Source organism: Gekko japonicus, unplaced genomic scaffold, assembly GCF_001447785.1.
Source record: "Gekko japonicus isolate JY-2015 unplaced genomic scaffold, Gekko_japonicus_V1.1 scaffold175, whole genome shotgun sequence".
Lineage (NCBI taxonomy): Eukaryota > Metazoa > Chordata > Lepidosauria > Squamata > Gekkonidae > Gekko > Gekko japonicus.
In genome coordinates this window covers 430488-446210 of record NW_015166425.1, presented here as the reverse complement: position 1 = coordinate 446210, position 15723 = coordinate 430488, and the positions used below count along the sequence as shown (strand labels likewise).

General features: G+C 53.0%; 1 protein-coding gene across 2 annotated transcripts in view; it reads right to left on the bottom strand.

Moving 5' to 3' along the window:
• The window catches only part of DENND4B (DENN/MADD domain containing 4B), a 97501-nt gene that overhangs the window by 81083 nt on the left and 695 nt on the right, over positions 1-15723 (bottom strand). The gene's annotated exons all lie outside the window — the stretch shown is intronic.

The following is a 15723-nucleotide window of genomic DNA, read 5'->3' as shown; positions in this document are numbered from 1 at the left end:
GTTCCTTTGTAGAGGGTGGGAAGTGGCAAAACCAACGGCTTGGGGTTTTTAAGGCCGAGGAAAAGGCCCGGCCCCGAAATCCTTTCCTCGAGGTGCCCTATGCGCTCATCCTCGAAGGAGTGGCGGCAAACGACAGTGAACGGACCCCCCCCCACACACACACACACTACACGTGCTCAGAGGGACACATGTCATGAACACGGGAAAGCCCAAGCCTTAGACCAGGAAGGCGAGTTTCGAAGCCGAGACGTGGCTCAAAATAAGGCCGAGAAGAGAAGGGCGGAACCTCAGAGCTTCCTGTGGCAGCCACCTCCGCGAGCAGCTGCAATGAGGCTGACTTCTGACATTGTTATGTCGCTACCTTTCCAGACGGCACCTTGGATGGCAACTTGAAATAATGAAGTGCATGCGCCACACCCTCTGCTTCCGCTCTCCGGGGTGGCGCCCTGCCTTCCCGTAGCTTCCTCTGCCTGCGGCTTGCGAGATGCCAACAGGGCCAGCCGGCTCCACTTGCACGGTGAAGGGAGGGACCCTGGGGGCAGACGACATACTTTGCATGGGCAAGGTCCCAAGTTCCGTCCCTGGCCAGGGAACCCCGCCCTTCGTCCAAGGTGCTCCAGGTGGCGCACATCATTCTCTGTTCCTCACAACAACCCTATGAGGTAGACTAAATCAAGGAAGAGCAACTGGCCCAAAGCCATCCAGTGAATTTCATGGCAAAATCGGCATTTGAACCCAGGTTTTCCCCAATCCAGGTCCAACCTATTTGTTTATTTATTGATTTGATTTGTACCCCGTCGAAACAGGCTCAGGGTGGCTGCCATGGGGGGAGGGGTTGCGGCCGGTGTTCCCTCTAAGCCGAGTGAGTGTGAGCTAGCTCACAGGTTTTTCAGCCTCTGGCTCACTCATTTTTGTCTTAGCTCAGGAAGGACGGCTTGGGAGCAAACTAAATTGTGCAGTAGCCAAATCGCTCGCTCACGCCTTTAATGCCAGTAGCTCACAAAGTAGAATTTTTGCTCAGAAGACTCCACAGCTTAGAGGGAACATTACATGTGGAAACGCCTCTGCTTGGCATGCAGAAGGCCCCAGGTTCAATCCCCGGTATCTCCACTTAAAAAGGACCAAGCAGTAGGGGATGGGAAAGACCTTTAACCTGAGACCATGGAGAGCTGCTGCCCATCAGAGTAGGCAATAGTGTCCTTGATGGACCCAGGGTCTGGTTCACTATAAGGCAGCTACACGTGTTCATCAGGGAGGTGCCATGGCTCAGGGGTAGATCCTTTGCTTAGCATGCAGAAGGTCCCAGGTTCAATCCCCGCCATCTCCAGTTAAAAGGACCGGACAGCAGACGATGTGAAAGACCTCTGCCTGAGACCCTGGAGAGCAAGCTGCCAGTCTGAACTTGATGGACCGGGGGTCTGATTCAGTATAAGGCCACTTCAAACAAGTCACTGCGATACTGGTAGAAGTGGGGGGGGGGGAATGGTTCCATTTGGTCTACCTGTAGCCGGAAGTGGTACAGCCCACTCTTAATGCCTCAATGACCACAGGCCCCGCTCCCATTACAAACACAAACAGAGACTTCTGGGCAGCAGATTCAGGATGGACGAAAGGACATTCTTCTTTACACAGCGAGTGATTAAAATGTGGAATTTGGTAGTGATGGCCACAGGTTTCAATACCTTTAAAAGGGGACCAGACAGATTCATGGAGGAGAGGTCTATCAGTGGCTAGTAGCCATGCTGACTAAAGGGAACCTCCACATTCAGAGGCAGTCAAACTCTGAATCCCAGAGCCAGGAAGCAATGTCAGGGGAAGGCCTTGGCCTCGGTGCCCTGTTGTTGGCCCTCCAGAGGAACTGGTTGAGGCCACTGTGTGAGACAGGAGGCTGGACTAGATGGACCCTCACTGGTCTGATCCAGCAGGGCTCTTCTGATGTTCTTATCAGGGGAAGACCTCGGCCTCTTATGCCCTGTTGTTGGCCCTCTAGAACAACTGGTTGAGGCCACTGTGTGAGGCAGGATGCTGGACTAGATGGACCCTCACTGGTCTGATCCAGCAGGGCTCTTCTGATGTTCTTATCAGGGGAAGACCTCGGCCTCTTATGCCCTGTTGTTGGGCCCTCTAGAACAACTGGTTGAGGCCACTGTGTGAGGCAGGATGCTGGACTAGATGGACCCTCACTGGTCTGATCCAGCAGGGCTCTTCTGATGTTCTTATGAGGGGAAGGCCTCGGCCTCTCTGCCCTGTTGTTGGCCCTCCAGAGGAACTGGTTGAGGCCACTGTGTGAGACAGGATGCTGGACTGGATGGTCCATTGGTCTGATCCAGCAGGGGGCTCCTTCTTATGGGCTTGCGGTTCCTTGCCAAGAATTTTTTTATTTCTTTACCTCATTTGTACCCCACCTTTCTCTTCAACAAGCACCCGAAGCAGCTCAATATCGGTCTCCCCTCCTCTGTTTCATCCTCACAGCAACCCTGTAAGGTAGGCTAGGCTGAGTACACGTGACTGGCCCAAGGTCCCCCAGCAAGCTTCCACGGCAGAGTGGGGATGCGAACCTCCTACATCCTAGTGCAACACTCTAACCACACTGGAAGGCGTCCCCGGCCTGGAGCAGCACCGTGGTTTTGTACATGCTGCACTACTGCATAAATAGAGGTTGCAGAAGACGCGCATACCAAAGACAGCGAGACGGGAACCAAACCTGGCTGTGAGGTTGCTATGGTTACTTAGTGAATGAAACAGAGACACACCGATGGAGGGAATGACAGGTATATGTGGGGGGGGGGACACGCAACACGATGCAAGACCCCACCCTGAATCACAGGCGCAGGGAAAGATGCTTGGGTGCCAGGACCAACGTTTCGTATCTCTGGAAATGCAATAAAATACTTCGCAATTTGTGTTCCTGAATGCTTGTACACGAACACACAAGGCAGCCTCATACTGAGTCAGGCCCTCACTCCAGAAAGGTCAGTATTGTCTACTCTGACTGGCAGCGGCACTCCAGTCTCTCAGGTGGAGGTCTTTCGCATCTCCCCCGACCTGCTACTTTTAACTGGAGACGCAGGGATTTGTGCTATTTACTGGAACCCCGTCTTTCACCTCGATGGGACGCAAAGTGGCTTATGTTGTTCTCCTCTCCTCCATTTTATCCTCACTGCAACCCTGCGAGGTAGGTCAGACTGAGAGAGTGTGACTGGCCCAAGATCAGATTGCAAGCTTCTATGGCACAGGTGGGCATTCGAACCCAGGCCTCCAAGACACTAGTCCAACACTGTTAACCCCTACACTACACTGGCTGAACCAGGGACCTTCTGCATGCCGAACAGATGCTCTACCACTGAGCCAGTTTGGTGTAGTGGTTAAGTGTGCGGACTCTAATCTGAGAGAACCGGGTTTGAGTCCCCACTCCTCCACTTGCACCTGCTGATGTGACCTTGGGTCAGTCACAAGCTCTGGCACAGCTGTCCTTGAAAAAGAGCAGTTTCTGTCAGAGCTCTCTCAGCCCCACCCACCTCACAGGGTGTCTGTTGTGGGGAGGGGAAGGGAAAGGAGTTTGTAAGCCGCTCTGAGACTCCAAGTGAAGGGCAGGGTATAAATCCAATCTCTTCTTCTTCTTTGAGTGAAGGGTGGGGTATAAATCCAACTCTTCTTCCTCTTCCTCCTGAGACTCTTTGCACCCGGACAAAAGCAGAACCCATAGGAGAACAGGTCCACAGAAATGTGCCTATTATCTGAAGAAGCGTGCACACACATGAAAACTTATATCCAGAATTAAACTTTGTTGGTCTTAAAGGTGCCGCTGAACTCAAACTTTGTTCTATTATCTTCTTGTGACTGCTAAACTGGTATCATTCCCACATTGCAGACTGGGGGAGCTAAGAGTGAAGGCTATGCCCCAGACTATGGAGAGAGATCACAACATAGGTGACATTTGAACCTGGGACATGTAGATTCATAGCCAACCCAGGGTGGAGAAGGGTTTTTACGCCTCTTAACACAGCCTCACAACTCCTATGAAGTAGCAAGCATGCAAAAATCTTTACTAGCTGACCAACCACATGCTTCAATAGACACAGTAATGTTGGTCCCCTTCACCAAACCGCCTTGGCTGGTGACATAACTCGCCCCAAATGACTACCTTGCAGGAATCATGTAGCAGTGACTAAAGAGGGCACAAAAGATGATTTGTCCTAATTCTTGGAGACTCTCACACTATGGGGTGGTGAATCACTGGACTGATCCAGCAGGGCTCTTCTGAGGTTCTTATGAGGGGAAGGCCTCGGCCTCTCTGCCCTGTTGTTGGCCCTCCAGAGGAACTGGTTCAGGCCACTGTGTGAGGCAGGATGCTGGACTAGATGGACCCTCACTGGTCTGACCCAGCAGGGCTCTTCTTGTGTTCTTATGAGGGGAAGGCCTCAGCCTCTCTGCCCTGTTGCCAAACTTCCAGAGGAACTGGTTGCCCACTGGGTGAGACAGGATGCTGGACTAGATGGACCCTTAGTGGTCTGACCCAGCAGGGCTCTTGTGTTCTTATCAGGGGAAGGCCTTGGACTCTGTGCCCTGTTGTCGGCCCTCCAGAGGAACTGGCTGGCCACTGTGTGAGACAAGATGCTGGACTAGATGAGCCACTGGTGTGATCCAGCAGGGCTCTTAAGATTTCAAGTATCTCCGCCCTTTGTCAAAATACAGAACCACAGAGCCCCGTGTCCACTGGAACGGGGTAGACAATAAGAAGCTGTACCATTTATTTTGACGACCGTGACATTTTTACCCTGCATGGCTCTCCCTGGCTCCTAATTTCACACTCACAACAGCCCTACAAGGTAGGCTGGGCGGGAGATCGCAACTGGCTCAAGAGCACCCAGTGAGCCTTGAGGCTCTATGGGGGCACTGGAACCCAAGACGCACATACATACACGCGCTAAGTCTCCAGTTCTCAAGGGCGTAGAAATTTTAAAGAAAAGAGGGCAAGACAGGGCTACCCCACACCCTGGAGAGTAGATTCCCCTATGGCTCTCTTTAAGGGAATCAACCCTGCACGGCAGATAAACATTCGCCCACAGCAGGCCCCACTCACGGCCGGCTGCTGCACGTTTTTTTTTGTCCTTCTGCGTGCCCTCGAACGCGGGCACTGTCGGCCTCTCCTCGCCCTGCTGTCAGCCGCTGTTCTATTTTAAGCCCCGTGCCCACATGACTCCCACCTCTCGCTGGCACCTCTCTGCTGCAGGAATAGCAAGTGTCTCGATTTAAATTCCCGGCCCCAGAAACTGCCAGGTAATGCCCTCGGCAGGCGGCCGGCACTTCCACGTCTCCACAAAAGGGGCAACGTCAGTGCGTCGGGATGAAGCCGACTGCACAAGAAGGGACCCGAACTGAGGTTCATCGAGATCCTGACATCACGCAGGGTGGCGGCAGGCCAGCTCTGGCACTCGGGCTCCTCTGCCCACGCTCGTCCTGTCGCCTCTGACTCTGGCAGCGTTCCTGAACGGCAGAGCCCTCCAAAGGGTTTTGTTCCGCACAGAGCACGACACACAAGCGTATACAAAGAGCCCTTAATTTCTTACTCTAAACAGAAATTAATTTCGAGACCCAGAGTGGAAATTCCCTTTGCGGCAGCCAAGCAGTGAGAAAGCACGGAAAGGGCTGTTGGCGGGCACGCCGAGAACAAGTACGCTGAAGTTATGCTGCGTTTTATACAGAGGGGAAACACACAGGGAGTTCTGGGCGAGAGTCATTTCCTCATTTTGGAAAAAGGGGGCTTAAACGCCCCAAGCAGAGTGTGTTTGCACCCAGAAGATGCACGGTTAGAGTCCTCCTCGGACTGTACCGCTTCAAAGCACACGGGGTGTGTGTGTGTGAAATCACACTTTTGAACGCAGAGACCAAAGTCCCCGAATGCAGAAGACTAGCCCCTCAGGGAAACGGCTGAGCAGATCTTGAACTGTGCTTCACGCCACCCTCTCTGCTAGAAAAGGGGAAGCACTGGGCAGCCGCTAACTGCCCTCTAAAGCTACAGCTTCCACCCTGTGGTGTGTTAAACAACACCTGGTAGAGGCAGGAAACGAAACAACAGCTATCACCCAACGCACAAGATAGTTCTCTTTCTTCTGCTGTGGCTCAGAGGAAACTTTGGGCTTAACCTCACACCGCTGATCCCCCCCCAACTGAAACCAAGCAGCTGTGAACAGTGACAGAAAATGGAACCTCCATATTCAGTGGCAATGCATCTTTGAATATTAACTGCTGGGCGGGGGAGAATGATGGGAAAGGGCCTCTTGCCTTCTTGCCCTTGAACTGGATCCTGGAAATCCGGTCTGCTAACGGTGGTGTTTCCCCGCTCCCCTGGCACAGGAAACTTTCCCTCGGTGCACGCGGTGGAAGACCCCTGCAAGGGTGAGGGAGCACCTTGATTCGCAGAACAGATTTGCAGGATCCGATCCCTTGCTTCCTGAAGACACGAGACAGGACTAAATGGATCTTTACGTGGGACCCCGCTGGACTTTTGTCCTGATCCGAAACTTGGTTGCCTGCAGAGCCAGAGGAGTTAGCCGTGTTGGTCTGTTGCTGCAAAATAGTAAAAAGTCCCAGCAGCACCTTTAAGACTAACAAACTTTATTGTGGCATAAGCTTTCGAGAAACACAGCTCCCTTCGTCAGACGCCTCTGACGAAGAGAGCTGTGCTTCTCGAAAGCTTACGCTACAATAAAGTTTGTTAGGCTTAAAGGTGCTACTGGGGCTTTTTACTGTTTGGGGGCTCGCAATGGCTTTTCCACGTCTTTTCCTTGCCTGGCTTCCCCCTCTGTGTCTTTTCCCGTCTCCTCTAAGGGGAAGAAAGCTGGCCAACGAAGAAAGCAGACGGGAGGAAAGTTGATTCATTTGAGAAGTGGTATCAGAAGGGGAGTTTTATGGACGCTGCGGGCCGCCAAAAAGACAAATCGGTGGTTTTCTTGATCGAATCGAGCCCAAACTCTCCCCAGAAGCTAAAATGCCTAAATTGGGGCTATCGTACTTTGGTCACATTCAGTGTTCCCTCTAAGCTGAGTTAGTGTGAGCTAGCTCACAGTATTCTAGCCTCCGGCTCACAGATTTTTGACTCTGCTCAAGAAGGAGGGCTCCAGAGCAAACTAATTTCTGCAGTAGCCAAATCGCTCGCTCACAACTTTAATGCCGGTAGCTCACAAAGCAGAATTTTTGCTCACAAGACTCCACAGCTTAGAGGGAGCATTGGTCACATTATGAGAAGACGAGATTCACGGGGAAAGACAAAAGTGGAAGGCAGCAGGAAATGAGGAAGACCCAACAGGAGATGGGACTGACTCCGCCAAGGAAGCTACAAAGGCCCTCCCCTTTGCAAGACCTGAGCAAGGCTGTCCTATGAAGAAAGGTCAACGCGCTCGGGGCTCTTTAGCTTGGAGAAACGACGGCTGGGAGGGTGACACGATCGAGGTTTACAAGATTAGGCCTGGGATAGAGCAGGCCGAGAAAGAAGGACTTTTCTCCCTTTCTCACAATACAAGAACTCTGATGGGCGCGCCACAAAATTGCTGGGCAGTCGGGTTAGAACGGATAAAAGGAAGTCCTTCTTCACCCACAGAGTGATTGGCACATGGAATTCACTGCCACAGGAGGTGGTGGCAGCTACAAGCATGGACGGCTTCAAGAGGGGGTTGGATAAGCATCTGGAGCAGAGGTCCATCGGTGGCTATTAGCCACAAGGTATAGACAGGAACTCTCGGTCTGGGGCAAGTGATGCTGTGTATTCTTGGTGCTTGGGGGGGGGGCAAGAGTGGGAGGGCTTCTAGGGCCCTGGCCACACTTGCTGAACCTCCTAATGGCACCAGGTGTTTTTTTTTTAATTCCATTTTTTAAATTATTTTTTGTCATACAAGATATAACGATTTGACTAATATCAAGAACATATAGTGCAATGATTATCTACATAATAACTGTGGAATCAGCATATTCTATAACAGAATTATACCTTTTATCAGTTTCTATATCACAGGAGTATCACCTATTTCAAAAATACAGTAAGGTTTTAAGGTGGTCATTTTTGGGATGATTTCACCTTCTGCAAGATATTGATGGCACCAGGTATTTTTGGCCACTTTGTGACAGAGTGTGGGACAGATGGGCCATTGGCCTGATCCAACATTGGCTTCTCTTTCTTATGTTCTTATGAGCCTCCATGTGCCAAGGCAGTCTATCCTAATTCATAGGTCTCCATAAGTCAGAAGCCACTCGACGGCACTTAATACACACACACTGTCTGAACTGTAAGTGACTTGGGGCAGAGGCTTTGCTTCTTGTTCACGGTGTACGGTGAACCATCACAGGCAGTGACTGACGTCACCACATAAACGAAAACACAGAGGTCGATAAAAGCAACCCCGACTCCCACACAGGAAGCATTTCCCACGTAAGAAAGAGCCAACAATTGCCTTGCATGCCTCCACGTACCACAATCACACACAGGATATGAGCATATAAGAGCCACAGCCCTGCAGATACAGAAGATGGTACGCGGATGCAACAATAAACAGGGCACAATACACAACACAACTGCCTGCTACTTCCTGCTTCAAACTGAAGAGCACTCTTCAAGATGGAACACTAGGCCTGGGGCAGTGATGCTCTGTGTTCTTGGTGCTTGCGGGGCAGCACTCGGAGGGCTTCTGGAGTTCTGGCCCTGCTGGTGGACCTCCTGGTGGTCCCTGGGTTTTGGCCACTGTGTGACACAGAGTGTTGGGCTGGATGGGCCACTGGCCTGATCCAACATGGCTTCTCTTATGTTCTTGGTGCTTGGGGGGGGCAAGAGTGGGAGGGCTTCTGGAGTTCTGGCCCTGCTGGTGGACCTCCTGGTGGTCCCTGGGTTTTGGCCACTGTGTGACACAGAGTGTTGGGCTGGATGGGCCACTGGCCTGATCCAACATGGCTTCTCTTATGTTCTTGGTGCCTGGGGGGCAAGAGTGGGAGGGCTTCTGGAGTTCTGGCCCCGCTGGTGGACCTCCTGAGGGCCCCTGGGTTTTGGCCACTGTGTGACACAGAGTGTTGGGCTGGATGGGCCACTGGCCTGATCCAACATGGCTTCTCTTACGTTCTTATGTTCTCTTATGTTATGTTCTTGGTGCGGGGGCGGGGGCGTAACAGTGGGAGGGCTTCTGGAGTTTTGGCCCCGCTGGTGGACCTCCTGATGGCACCTGGGTTTTGGCCACTGTGTGACACAGGGTGTTGGACTGGATGGGCCACTGGCCTGATCCAACATGGCTTCTCTTATGTTCTTGGTGCTTGGGGGGGGGCAAGAGTGGGAGGGCTTCTGGAATTCTGGCCCCGCTGGTGGACCTCCTGATGGTCCCTGGGTTTTGGCCACTGTGTGACACAGAGTGTTGGGCTGGATGGGCCACTGGCCTGATCCGACATGGCTTCTCTTACGTTCTTATGTTCTCTTATGTTATGTTCTTGGTGCTGGGGGGGCGCGTAACAGTGGGAGGGGCTTCTGGAGTTTTGGCCCCGCTGGTGGACCTCCTGATGGCCTCTGGGTTTTGGCCACTGTGTGACACAGACTGTTGGACTGGATGGGCCATTGGCCCGATCCAACACGGCTTCTCTTATGTTCTTAACCGAACAAAGTTTGACTCCGGTGTCACCTTTAAGACTAACAAAGTTCTATTCTGGGCATAAGCTTTCATCTGCATGCAGACTTCTTCAGATACTGATATCCAAAGAAGCGTGAGTGCACAGAAAAGCTTATACCCAGAATAGAACTTCGCTGGTCTTAAAGGTGCCACTGGAGTCAAACTTCAGGCTACCCACCTGAATCTAGTTCTCAAATTACAAAACATTTTTCCCCCTCGCTCAAAACAACACCAGAGCTCAGTGTAGTTGATGGATGGTAGATTCAGGACAGAAGGACACAGAAAAACAGCACTGGAAGTGGTGATTGGGCATATAAGAACGGACCACGAGAGCCGAGTAGTGCCTCATCCCTTTCTGCTGTCCCTCTCCACATCAGACACTGTCACAAAATCAACGTGTGGAACTCACTGCCACAGGGCTTCCGCTAGCTCAGAGGGCTTTAGAGTGGAACTCAAGACTGATTCGTGGAAAATACGGCTTATTGTGCGTGATGCCTAACTGGAACCTCCATGTTCCAAGGCAGTATATTTCAGGATACCTGTTGGGGGAGTGTAGGCAAAATTGAGGCACCTCACTAGCTAGAGGGGACTAGATGAATGTCAATGCAGTAGGGCTCTTATGTTCTTATAGAAGCAGTCCCATAACTCAGCTCAGTTGGAAACAGATGCCGAGGGAAACGGAGGATCGATATCAGTGGCTACCAGCCACGGTGACTAAACGGAACCTCCACATTCAGAGGCAGTCAACCCCTGAACCCCAGTGCCTAGAGGCAGCGTCAGGGGAAGGCCTCGGCTTCTATGTCCTATTGGTGGCCCTCCAGAGGAGCTGGTTGAGGCCACTGTGTGAGGCAGGATGCTGGACTATGCCGAGGGAAACGGAGGATCGATATCAGTGGCTACCAGCCACGGTGACTAAACGGAACCTCCACATTCAGAGGCAGTCAACCCCTGAACCCCAGTGCCTAGAGGCAGCGTCAGGGGAAGGCCTCGGCTTCTATGTCCTATTGGTGGCCCTCCAGAGGAACTGGTAGAGGCCACTGTGTGAGGCAGGATGCTGGACTATGCCGAGGGAAACGGAGGATCGATATCAGTGGCTACCAGCCACGGTGACTAAACGGAACCTCCACATTCAGAGGCAGTCAACCCCTGAACCCCAGTGCCTAGAGGCAGCGTCAGGGGAAGGCCTCGGCTTCTATGTCCTATTGGTGGCCCTCCAGAGGAACTGGTAGAGGCCACTGTGTGAGGCAGGATGCTGGACTATGCCGAGGGAAACGGAGGATCGATATCAGTGGCTACCAGCCACGGTGACTAAACGGAACCTCCACATTCAGAGGCAGTCAACCCCTGAACCCCAGTGCCTAGAGGCAGCGTCAGGGGAAGGCCTCGGCTTCTATGTCCTATTGGTGGCCCTCCAGAGGAACTGGTAGAGGCCACTGTGTGAGGCAGGATGCTGGACTATGCCGAGGGAAACGGAGGATCGATATCAGTGGCTACCAGCCACGGTGACTAAACGGAACCTCCACATTCAGAGGCAGTCAACCCCTGAACCCCAGTGCCTAGAGGCAGCGTCAGGGGAAGGCCTCGGCTTCTATGTCCTATTGGTGGCCCTCCAGAGGAACTGGTAGAGGCCACTGTGTGAGGCAGGATGCTGGACTATGCCGAGGGAAACGGAGGATCGATATCAGTGGCTACCAGCCACGGTGACTAAACGGAACCTCCACATTCAGAGGCAGTCAACCCCTGAACCCCAGTGCCTAGAGGCAGCGTCAGGGGAAGGCCTCGGCTTCTATGTCCTATTGGTGGCCCTCCAGAGGAACTGGTAGAGGCCACTGTGTGAGGCAGGATGCTGGACTATGCCGAGGGAAACGGAGGATCGATATCAGTGGCTACCAGCCACGGTGACTAAACGGAACCTCCACATTCAGAGGCAGTCAACCCCTGAACCCCAGTGCCTAGAGGCAGCGTCAGGGGAAGGCCTCGGCTTCTATGTCCTATTGGTGGCCCTCCAGAGGAACTGGTAGAGGCCACTGTGTGAGGCAGGATGCTGGACTATGCCGAGGGAAACGGAGGATCGATATCAGTGGCTACCAGCCACGGTGACTAAACGGAACCTCCACATTCAGAGGCAGTCAACCCCTGAACCCCAGTGCCTAGAGGCAGCGTCAGGGGAAGGCCTCGGCTTCTATGTCCTATTGGTGGCCCTCCAGAGGAACTGGTAGAGGCCACTGTGTGAGGCAGGATGCTGGACTATGCCGAGGGAAACGGAGGATCGATATCAGTGGCTACCAGCCACGGTGACTAAACGGAACCTCCACATTCAGAGGCAGTCAACCCCTGAACCCCAGTGCCTAGAGGCAGCGTCAGGGGAAGGCCTCGGCTTCTATGTCCTATTGGTGGCCCTCCAGAGGAACTGGTAGAGGCCACTGTGTGAGGCAGGATGCTGGACTATGCCGAGGGAAACGGAGGATCGATATCAGTGGCTACCAGCCACGGTGACTAAACGGAACCTCCACATTCAGAGGCAGTCAACCCCTGAACCCCAGTGCCTAGAGGCAGCGTCAGGGGAAGGCCTCGGCTTCTATGTCCTATTGGTGGCCCTCCAGAGGAACTGGTAGAGGCCACTGTGTGAGGCAGGATGCTGGACTATGCCGAGGGAAACGGAGGATCGATATCAGTGGCTACCAGCCACGGTGACTAAACGGAACCTCCACATTCAGAGGCAGTCAACCCCTGAACCCCAGTGCCTAGAGGCAGCGTCAGGGGAAGGCCTCGGCTTCTATGTCCTATTGGTGGCCCTCCAGAGGAACTGGTAGAGGCCACTGTGTGAGGCAGGATGCTGGACTATGCCGAGGGAAACGGAGGATCGATATCAGTGGCTACCAGCCACGGTGACTAAACGGAACCTCCACATTCAGAGGCAGTCAACCCCTGAACCCCAGTGCCTAGAGGCAGCGTCAGGGGAAGGCCTCGGCTTCTATGTCCTATTGGTGGCCCTCCAGAGGAACTGGTAGAGGCCACTGTGTGAGGCAGGATGCTGGACTATGCCGAGGGAAACGGAGGATCGATATCAGTGGCTACCAGCCACGGTGACTAAACGGAACCTCCACATTCAGAGGCAGTCAACCCCTGAACCCCAGTGCCTAGAGGCAGCGTCAGGGGAAGGCCTCGGCTTCTATGTCCTATTGGTGGCCCTCCAGAGGAACTGGTAGAGGCCACTGTGTGAGGCAGGATGCTGGACTATGCCGAGGGAAACGGAGGATCGATATCAGTGGCTACCAGCCACGGTGACTAAACGGAACCTCCACATTCAGAGGCAGTCAACCCCTGAACCCCAGTGCCTAGAGGCAGCGTCAGGGGAAGGCCTCGGCTTCTATGTCCTATTGGTGGCCCTCCAGAGGAACTGGTAGAGGCCACTGTGTGAGGCAGGATGCTGGACTAGATGGTCCCTCACTGGTCTGACCCAGCAGGGCTCTTCTTGTGTTCTTATGAGGGGAAGGCCTCGGCCTCCCTGCCCTGTTGTTGGCCCTCGAGAGGAGCTGGTTGAGGCCACTGTGTGAGACGGGATGCTGGACTAGATGGACCCTCACTAGTCTGATCCAGCAGGGCTCTTCTTACATTCTTATAACATGAACTTATTTCTCTCCTGGATATCAGCACAGCCAAATATGAAATTGCTCAGTGGCTTGAAGCCTGTAAAGGGGACGGGACGGGCTTTCTATTGCCAGGACCCGTACTGGGCTCTGTCGCAAGCAAAGGCTTTCCTCCCAGCCCAGGCCAAGAAAGGAACATCGCATTTCCATTTCCTCTCCAGTGCCAAGAATGGGCCGAGAGAAAGTCCGCAGAGAAAGCGAGAATAAGCAAAGAGGGGAAATTCCTCCAAGCCTAGAAGGGGAAGTATCTTTCCCTGTCTACCCCCCCCACACACACACACTTTTCGGGGGGAGGAAAACACAGATGTTTAATGTGCTATCTTAAAAGTGAAAATTATACCGCAAATCAAAGCTGGGTGGGGTCGATCTTTCTATTAGGGGAAGAGAAACAGGAAGAGTTTTGGAGGGAAAGAATGGACCAGACCCAAAGAGAGAGAGGAAGCCATTCTGGGTCAAGATTTCACCATTCAGTAGCCGGAGAGCACCAGGAAGCGAAGGGGTTGTAAGCGACAGAGGCGTCTGAACGAGAAGGGAACTGCTCAAGCTATTTCAAAAAGGAAGGAGGGAGGGAGGAACTGCCAAGAAGCCAACACGGCAGACGTAGGATGCTAAACCAACACCCTAAAACCAGGCAGAAGGCAGTTACGCCCTCACGCCCACATCTCCGCACCTGGCCCATCTGGTCTCTCCAGCCCCGCCACCCTTGCTTCCCCAAAACAGCCGTAAGCGATCCAGGATTCAGGGCAGAGCCACGGCCTGCAATAAACACCTTCGCATAGCACCACGCGAGACCCCCGATGGGGACAGTCCAAAGGGCCGCGGATCTAGCGCGGCATCCGGTCTGCCGGCCACACACCTCCAGAGGAAGCACATCCTGAAGGCCTCAAGGCAAACAGGCATCCCCTTTCACGTGTCGCCTGATATCTGGCGACACAGAGGTAGACTGCCTCTGAATACGGAGGTTCTAGCTAGCATACCACAGAAGGTCTTGCCAAAGAAGCTGTGCTGGATCAGACCACGGGTCCACCTAGTCTAGCATCCTGTGGCCAGTCATGGTACCACGGGGGTGTCCACAAGCAAGCACCACTGTCCGCAGGCCTCAGCCACCGATTTACTCGCCAGCACGTCACAATCGCCCTGACCTGGATGGTCCAGGCAAGCCCGAACTCATCAGATATTGGAAGCGAAGCAGGGTTGGCCCTGGTAAGTACTTGGACAGGAGACCACCAAGAGGTAGGCTACAGAGAAGCAGGCAATGGCAAACCACCGCTGAATGCCTCTTGCTTTGAAAACCCCACAGGGACACCATAAAGCTAACAGAGGAATTCTGCTCCCAAAGTCAGCAGTCATGGGCTAGTAGCCACTGGTGGATCTTTCCTCACAGAAATGCGTCCAACCCCCTTTCAAATCCATCTACACTAGCAGCAGCCACCACATCCTGTGGCAGTGAGTTCCACAAGTAAAATAAATTTAAGATAATCTGGAATAAATAATTTACACTTCAATAATCAAGAAGAAGAGGAGATTGGATTTATACCCCGCCCTTCACTACCCAAAGGTGTCTCAGAGCGGCTTACAAACTCCTTTCCCTTCCCCTCCCCACAACAGACACCCTGTGAGGTAGGTGGGGCTGAGAGAGCTCTTGACAGAAACTGCTCTTATCAAGAACGGCTCTTATCAGAACTACCGCTTGCCCAAGATCATCCAGCCAGATGCAAGAACCGGGAATCAAACCCGGTTCTCCCAGATTAGAGTCTGCGCACTTAACCAGTACACCAAACTGGCTCAATACACTCCATACTCAAAAGCTACCAGAACGGGTTTAAGTTGCCGGTTTTGCATGTGTCAAAGGGATCTGTATTCCAGGGAAAATTAAGGGACGGGGGTCAAATAGGCAAAGCTCTGTTGACAGAATGCTTTCAAAAGAGGGACCAAATCAGAAACTAGCGAAAGGTTTGGGCGGTGGCGGCAAAGGAACTGGAAAGGAAAATATTCTGGAGCTACTATCCTTGCAAGAATTAAGAGGGGGTGGGGGGGGCAGATGATGAGATCAATGCCTTTGTCAGGAATTTTGGGGTGGGGTGGGGAATTGCCCCTTAAAAGCTGCAAGCGACCACAACAGGGCAGGGGTGTGTGTGTGCCTGCACCATGTCCCAATTAAAAAGAAAATACAGACAGAAATGTTTGGGGAAGGGGGGGTTGAAGAAAAAACAGGTGGCATTTGGGGCTCAGGGCATCGTGGGGGGGGGGTGTCCAGCCAAAGCCGCTCTCGGAAAGGGAAGCGACGGAAGGTGACGAAGGGGGTCGGCCCTACATTTGCCCAAGAACTGTGGCGTCTCCGGAAACAACAGGTCTGAGGTAGACACGGAGAGAGTAAATATTCCTCTCCGATTGACATTGCAAGGGGGGGGGGTCTGTGAAGTAATCCAGAT